Below are 8,572 nucleotides of genomic sequence, written 5' to 3' on the forward strand. Positions count from 1 at the left end.
ATCCAATCGATCGGCTTCAGTTAGCAGCTGTAGCGAAGGAATCACTCCATCGGGTTCAGTTAACATCCATCGATCGATCCCTCGGGTTCAGTAACACGTAGCCTGCAGTGCAATCGCTCGGGTTCAGTTAGAGCCCAACGCCTCGCTCGGCTTCAATTAGAGCCAATGCCTTGCACACACGCGCGTATGTACGAGAGAAACGCGCATCGCTCCGCTCCCGACCTCCCACCATAACCGGCAACTCCCCGAAATTTTCCGCCCCCTCGCTTCTACCATGGTTTTTTCTGTCATGGACGGCCCAAAGAATGTCATGCAGCTGCGTCTCCGGCCCGCCCTGGACGAAAAGCCCATTTTCTGTCATGATTTTTTGTCATAGAAGTAGGAGCCCACCACATCTATGATGATACTGGGTTTCGTCACAATTATCATCATAGAAGTGTCATATGTATGACAGAAGAAAAATTCGTTCGGCCCAAAATGTCACGGATGTGTCTTTTTTTGTAGTGAAATACTTTGGTGTTGCCGGAGCAACCATGTTCACCTCTCTGTTAATGACTTTCAGTCGACTTTTGCTCTCAAGATCAGCAAAAATCACCAAGGTGGCATTAACATTGGGATATCCACCATCACCCTCTTCCTTGTCTTCTTCCTTACCAGAATCTTTATCCTTCTCGCTAGGCTGGCCTTTCTTCTGGAAGCTCTGAATCGGGAGTCGACACTATCGAGTGGTATGCTTGTGGAGAATCAGATTCCCCTCTTCATCTTTATTAGTGTGTATCTGACCTGGCAGATCAAGTACATCATTTCCATCTTGATCCTTCACCTTCTTAGGATTCCAGGGCCCCTTGGGCTTCCCTTTGAACTTTCCTTGATTCAACACTGCTGCCTCGGCAAGTTCGGCTGCCTCAGCCTTTCGTTTCTGCTTCTGACTAGAATTTCCTCCTCCGGTGTCCTGGGCGATTAACTTGTGCTTGCCGCTCTGGAGTCGGTCTTCTTCTTTGTCGTTAGCATATTTTGTGGCAATCTCCATCATCCGAGTCAGGGACATGTCTCTGGTCCGACCGAATTTCAGATTGAGCTCTCTGTAACGAACGCCTTCCTTAAAGGCACAGACTGCTTGGTGATCTGACACATTTTCCACTATGTTGTGCAGAGTGATCCATCTCTGGATATAATCTCTCAAGGTTTCATTCGGTTTCTGCCTGCAATGCTACAATTCTGGCAGAACAACAGGTCTCTTGCAGGTGCCCTCAAATGTTTTGGTAAACACTCGGGCCAACTAATCCCAACTCAAAATGCTCCCAGGGCCTAGCTGATTCCGCCAGGCCCTAGCGGAACCTTCAAGCGTCAGAGGAAGGTGCTTCATGGCCACCTCATCGCTGCCGCCTCCAGTGTGCACAGCCACTCGGTAGTCTTCTAGCCAAGTGTCGGGATTCGATTCTCCTATGAACTTACTGACGCCAGTCGCCAATCTGAAGTTAGGAGAAATCTCAGCTGCCCTGATGGCTCTTCCGAAACACTCAGGGCCAGACACGTGGACCCTGCTTCCGCTGGGCCTGTCTCTATCTAGCCCCTATCTGTATGCTCTGTTCTGGTCGACCAAACCCTGAACAAGGACTGGCCTTGCATCGAAACTAGTCTCTCTTGGGCCGACTGGAACTCTGTGGTCATTACCGTACGGACGCCTGTCATCATACCGCCGGGGCGCGTATGACCCGTCCCTCGGAAGGGGCGAAGGCACTCGACGGCGGTTGTCATGAGCGTATTCACGATCATACTCTCCATGAGCTCTTCCCAGGTGCCAATCTCGCCGGTGATCGCGATCTTCACGCCGCAAAGGTGACCCAGGACTGTGTGCCGACTGAACGGTGTCCGCCCTTACTGATCTACTATGGATTCTGTTCTGCGACTGGGACACGGCGGAGTTCTGGTCTCCCGCTGCTCGGAGCAGCGCCCTGATCTGTTCCAGGCCCCTCCCAGACTCTGAACAGGACGGTTGAATGGACTCCGCGATACGCGCAGCAGCTGCAAGATTCTGGATCGGTGTGCGGAATACCTGAGTTTCCGGTGGAAACAACTGTCATGGACGTCGACTGGACTCGAGAACCAGTCGACGGGCATGCTCGTCGAGAGAATGTTGGAGATTCTCCAAACGAGTGCGCTCAGCCAGCATGGCCAGGCGCACTGCCTCCAAGGTGCAAGCCTCGGTGGTCTCCCCTATGATGGGGGTCTGGAGAGCCTCCATGTTGCGGTGGTGCAGCTCCTCCCTCTGCTGCGAGTTGAGAGATTGGGGCCGATATTCCTCGTGGTAGAATGACGAGCCATCGCCGCCGCTGTGACGGAAACCAGGCGGGTTGCGATGGGGGTCGACCGTAAGGACTTCTGCCGCGGGGTCACAACTCCCGCTCTCGAAAAGTGTGTCTGCTAAGTCAGTCAACGGGTCAACTGGACCGCAGTGAAATACATCAGGCTCGATTGCCGTGACTTGGGGGGTGAACGCCTGCCGAGCCGCCGCATGCTTCACCCACCGCTGGATCCGCGATCGACCAGACCCTTGCGACGGCGTCTAGCAGAGTGAGAAGACGATGCAAGGACCGACTGGTACGGGGTCGACGGCTGCCGAAGGAGGATGTCGCAGGCACTCGCGCGGAAGTGCGACGAACCACGGATCGACAGAGCCTTGACATCTAGGGGGGCCTCCTAGAGCCAGGCAGAGTCGTCGGCGACGAAAGTGAGTGCGCCGAGTCAGAACTCGCGGCCCACGACCAAACTGCTGCCGGAAACCATGTTGATGAAGATTGAAGAAAATGCAACCTCGTTGGAAGTCGCTAAGACGCTTTGCCCCATGGTGGGCGCCAACTGTCGTGGTACTCTGTCTGACAGTAAGTATAGGGGGTACGTATGAGGAGGCAATGCCCTAGCTACGACGAGGATGTACACACGAGTTTTACGAGTTCAGGCCCCTCTCGGAGGAGGTAACAACCCTATGTCTCGGTGCCCTGAGGCGGTCGACTGGAATATGGTGTGTGTGTGTGTGTTACAGGGGGTGCGAACCCTTTTCCCAGAGGAGGAGGTGGCTTATATAGAGTGCGCCATGACCCCAGCCCACCTCCGTTACAGGAGTTCAATGTACATTAAGACAGGGCATTACTGGTAACGCCAGATATAAAGTGTATTTGATGACCTTAAAGACTACGGAGTGAACCCCTGACCGTTGCCATCCTTAGTGACTCCTGGTCTCCTGTGGGTCGAGTGGTCTTCTGCATGGTCGAGTGACTGTAGGAGTGAGGGGTATCCGAGTGAGATGATTAGTCGAGTGGATTGCACTCGACTACCTCAATTGATACCCTATGTTGCTCTTTGAGTGTCTTTGCTTCTAGGGTGGTGACCTTGGGTGGGGTGTATAGGTCAGGCCTATGACCCTACCCTAGGCCTATGGCATCATTGGCGTCCGCGGGCACTGACCGGGCACACCTCATATTTGCCACTCTGCTTTTGCGTATCTCATATCCGGCCCTTATATCTATATTACACATGCAACATTCAACTACCCTACATGATCAAACGACGGACAACAAAAATCGGCTGCAAAGAAATACAAGATCGGTTGCAAACAGACATTAATAAACTTCACCACATCCAAAAGATCATAGTTCATCATCGGACAAGTTCTTAAACTTCTACAACTAAAAATGATATAAACATTGAGGAGGGGGGATCACCACTTCCTCGTCGGGCATTTGCCCTTCCGGTCGCCGTCGCAGTTGTAGGTGTCCGCGGCTGGTGGAGGGTCTTGGTCGTCCGACGAGGAGATGAAGCTATCGTCGTCGTCGGAGTCAGATTTGGAAAGGACGATGAGCCCCTTCATCCGATGGACCGCCCTGTCCTGCTCCCGCTTCAACCAGGCGAACCGAGCCTTCTCTGCCGCTGCCTCCTTCGCCTTGCGCTTCGACTGCTCGATTGCAAGTCGGAGCACCTTGGCGTTCTTCCGTTGGAGGCGGCGAGTGCCTGTCTCCGCCGTCGTGAGGAAGCGGCGGTAGACCCATGCAAGGAGACACATGTCCTCGTCAGGGTCCGCCTCCGTCCCATGACGTCGGCGTGCGAACTGCTCCGCCGCATCCCTCTCTCGTGCACGCTGCCTCTCGCGGCGCGCGCCTCCGACTCCGGAGTGCGCGTGCGGGCCGGCGGCACGGGCACAAGCACCTAATGTTGGCCGCGTGGAGGAGCAGCTGGCGGGGGACGGAGATGGCACAGACTGTGTTGTCCTGGTGTCGCTGCGTGCAGGCCGGGAGGGTCCACGAGGTGCCGGTGCGGGAGCTGCGGCGAGTCTCCAGATATGGAGTTGTCGCCGGTCTCCACCTTGGACCACCAGCGCAATGCGGAGGGCCATCTCCTCCTTATAGTCGAGCTCGGAGCCGGAGTCGCTGCTCATCGTAGTGGATGGGATCGGAATCGATGAGGGAGAGGAGTGGATGGAGCGAGAGAGAGGGAGCAAGGTTTTGGAGCGAGGCGCACGGGTTGGTTTTTTTTTGTGGGGTCGATGGCGGGTCGGGCCTGTGAGGCGGACGCGCCAAGGCCCCATATCCGCCCTATATTTGGGATTGATATGAGGTGTGCGGGTCAGTCCGGGCGTTTGTCCGTGATTTGAGAGGTCCGATTGGGTCGATTTGTTTTATTGATCAGTGACCGGATGGCCTACCCGAACGTTTGAGATGAATAAGAAAGGCCCAGTTGTAGATGCTCTAATGCCGATTAGTGAGACAATTTCCTTCATCCTTATCAAGAGAGAGACCCTTACCAAGCTGGACGAGCACGTTTGCGTTGTGTTTACCAATCACCATTTGCTTCCGGTTGGGAGTTCTGATTAATGATTCTTTCCTTTTTGCTGTAATAAAGCTCATTAAAAAAATGGTTGGGAATTCTGATTAATAACCCTTTCATTGTGCTGTAATAAATCTCATAAAAATTGGTTGGGACGTTCTGACTGCTGATTAATGGATCAATTCAATTGAACTGGGAAAGGCACAACTATATTCCCTGATCATAGAAAGTTCGCACGTTGCAGGACGTATCACTCTCCATTTGAGTTAGTTTTGAAGACCAACCAAGCGATTCAAAGACTCAAGAGCCATGTGCCCCACAGTCTGTCGCCCAATCCCCGGCCAGGTCAACTAACTAACAGGAAATCGTTGCTGGCTTTAGTCGGACCGGTAGGTCGCAGAGCATCAGGGGAACCAACCGTGGAAACAGGAACGCATTGAACATGCATGAATTCCCAAGAAAATCAAGGGACTGAAACATACTGTACACGATTAGGCTTGCACGACACAGCACAGCAAAAGATTTTGCTGCTGCAAAATTTCTGTTAAGCTTCTGTCTTAGCTTGTTTGCTGTGCATGATCAGGTTTACACTCTTGGCGTACTCTGTTGCTAGTCTTCTTGGTCCCTCCTGAGTCATGACCATGATCTGAACTCTGTAAGGGCCTCATTTTAAGGCCTGTGCATGGTCACCTTTCTTCTCTTAGCTTGGACCGGGCACGCTGGATCGGTCCTTGAACTTTGGACCGTAGTTTCTCGAGCATATACATCTGTGTGTGCCAGTCAAAGAGAGCATTTCCCTGTTATGAGAGAGAAAGAGAGAGACCCCTACCTAGCTAGCTCGCCATTGTTGCCGGTGGGACGGATTGTTACAGGATTGATCGGTCGTTTTGGGGGGAGAGGGACCCCTACCTAGCTCGATGAGCACATTAGCGTTGTGTTTATCTGTCTATCGCCATTGTTGCTGGTGGGACGTTGTACGAAAATTCGTTTCTTGTTGGAATCTACTTTCCACAAGATCTTTTTTTGCCGTACACAAGGTAGACACGAATAAGAAGACGAGTATCCTTTAAAAAAATCTACTAAGATGGATAAAAAATGTATTAACTTATAAGCTGACCGTCAAATTTTATGGGTCCAAAGCTCATTAATTTAACGAAATAACGAAATTGTTGATGCATTTCAAAGAAGCATTTGACTTGTATAACAAGTGCAAAGAATTTAGCCCCATATTACCAAATACCAACGGAGAAAGAGGAACACCAACATATAAGGTTATCGGATTTGCTAAGTCACATCTAGATGAGATTTAGTTATCTCACATCTATGTTTTTCACCACATGATTTAATTGCTGCAAGATTCGTGCTACTGTGCTCACCTAGATACGTCTTGCTCCAGCGTTGTGTTGTGTTTCTGTTGCCTCGCGCGCTGCGTGTGTATTTTAAACTGGCGGGCTGCGTTGGGTTGCTTTACCACTGCCGCCCCTTGTGCCTTTGTCTATTTTTTTCAGCTTTTTGTTTGTCCCAGTGTTGCGGGCCTCCAAATTGTTGTTTGTATTTTCTTTTACTCACTACAGTTTTGTGTTTCGACAGGATGGGATTAACCCAAAGAAACTATGCTTTTTTAGTGGGGCAAACTGAATAATTCTTTTTTCTTTTGCTCCGGGAATGGTATGTCGATTTTATTTTTCACACTGCTGCAACGATAGCGGCATACAGTTTATGCATATATGTAAGGGAGGAGTTACAAACTTCATCAACTTAGCAGTGCATTGTTTTTCTAAATTTTTCTTCTTTATTCACGCAAATACAATTTGAAAAAATATATTTGTGGTTCAGAAAACATATTTTTGTCTCGTGCAATGCAAACAACGAGTGGTCCTTATTTGCATTCTTTTCCATTGTGTGGCGCGCGGTAGAAATGTGTGAGTCGGGTTATGTTATTTTTATTTCATTTTTATGATTTTCCTTTTTTATTTGTTTGCTTTAAATTATATGAAAGTTTTCCAAATTCAAATGTTTAGATTTATGATGTTTTTTTAAAAAAATTGATATTTTTAGTTTTATTTTTATTTAAATTTTCTCCTTTTCCCTTTTCTTTTCCTTGTCTCATTTTTTATTTAGTGTTTTCCTTCTTTCTTTATTTGTTTTAAATTCATGAACATTTTCAAACAAATTTAGCAGTGTCTTATCTAAGTTTCTAGGAGTTCAACTTGTCTGCTGAAAATGTTGTGCAAATCTTGATTGTGGGTTATTTTGTCACACACATTCCATACTCCCATGTCTCGGTGTACATCTGGTGTTCACTTGTCGACCCGTTCGCGCGTGCATCTTTTGCTGAGTCATCTTTGTGGCACGATCTCGGGGCTCGTTTCTTTTTGGCATGTGTTGTACAAGTTGCATATATGAACTGGTCACTGCCTCCTCGATTCCATTCACCACTGTCTCCCTCCCATTCCCCTTTGTCTTGAAGTATAGCCAAAACGAGCAGGAAGGAGAGAGTCAACTTGGGGAGGGGGCGGGGGTCGATCTTTGTCCTTGTGTCGCGATGAAGAAGATGGCAGCCAATGATGATGCAAAGTGACCTCGGATCCATCTTTGGCCCTTTTGCCCTATTTTTCATCTAGAGGTTTTTATGATCTTGTGATTTTTCATCCGGTCACTATTTTTGTCCTAGTTGTAGTTCCATCCTGGACATGCTACTGGGCCGCCTTTTGTGTCCCAGTTGACACACAACTAGTTTTAAGTTCCCCCTTGACATGCAACCTTCTTTTTTGGTGGTGGTGGTGGGGGGGTGTCATTCTTTGCCCCCGTTGCAAATCCACGGTCAAGACGCAACCAGGTTCACCTTTCCCCTAATTGCATGTTTATCCTCTATATGCAATCAGTTGCGAGTCCATCTTGGACTGGAAATAGGGCACGAGTTTCTGTTTGTCTCAGTTGCAAGCTGACCATTGACTCGCAACTAGTCTCGGTCTGGACCAACCCTTTTAATTGCCTTAGTTGCAAGTCCACCTTGACTTGCTACCAAGCTTGACTCTTTTTTTTGCCTCAATTCCATGTCCACACTCAACTTGCAACTCGCCTCGAAGTTTTTTCGTCCAAGTTGCAAGTTCATCATTGACTTGCAACTCAGCTTGATTTGTCCACAACCCTTTTATTGCCTTAGTTGCATGCCTACCATCATCTCGCAACTGAGTCTGACCTTTTTTGTCTCAGTTGCAAGTGCACTCTCGACTCGCAACTGGGACCTAACCCTTTTTTGTCCCAGTTGTAACTCCACCGTCGACATTAACCGGGGCCCACTTTTTTGCCCTACAGGAAAGTCAACCCTCAATAGGAAACTAAGCCCGAACCCCATTTTGCCCTAGTTGCAAGTCACCCTTGACACGCAACCGGGGGCACCCTTTTTTCGTCCTAGATGCATGTCCACCCTCGAGGGTCCCCAGTTGCATGTGGACCATCGACTTGCAACTAAGTGTGTGTGTGTGTGCGCGCGCGCATGTGTGTGCGTGTGTGTGTGTGCGTGTGTGTGTGCGCGCGTGTGTGTGTGGAGGGTCCCAGTTGCATGTCGACCATCGAGTCGCAACTAGGGAAGTGCGTGTATTTTGTAGTGGCCCCCAGTTGCAACCCGACCATCGACTCGCAACTAGGGAAGTGTGTGTGTGTTTTCTCGTGGCCCCTAGTTGCAACCCGACCATCGACTCGCAACTAGGTGTGTGTGTTTGTCGAGAGTCCCCAGTTGCATGTCGAG

This window comes from Triticum dicoccoides, chromosome 4B, assembly GCF_002162155.2.
Source record: "Triticum dicoccoides isolate Atlit2015 ecotype Zavitan chromosome 4B, WEW_v2.0, whole genome shotgun sequence".
NCBI lineage: Eukaryota > Viridiplantae > Streptophyta > Magnoliopsida > Poales > Poaceae > Triticum > Triticum dicoccoides.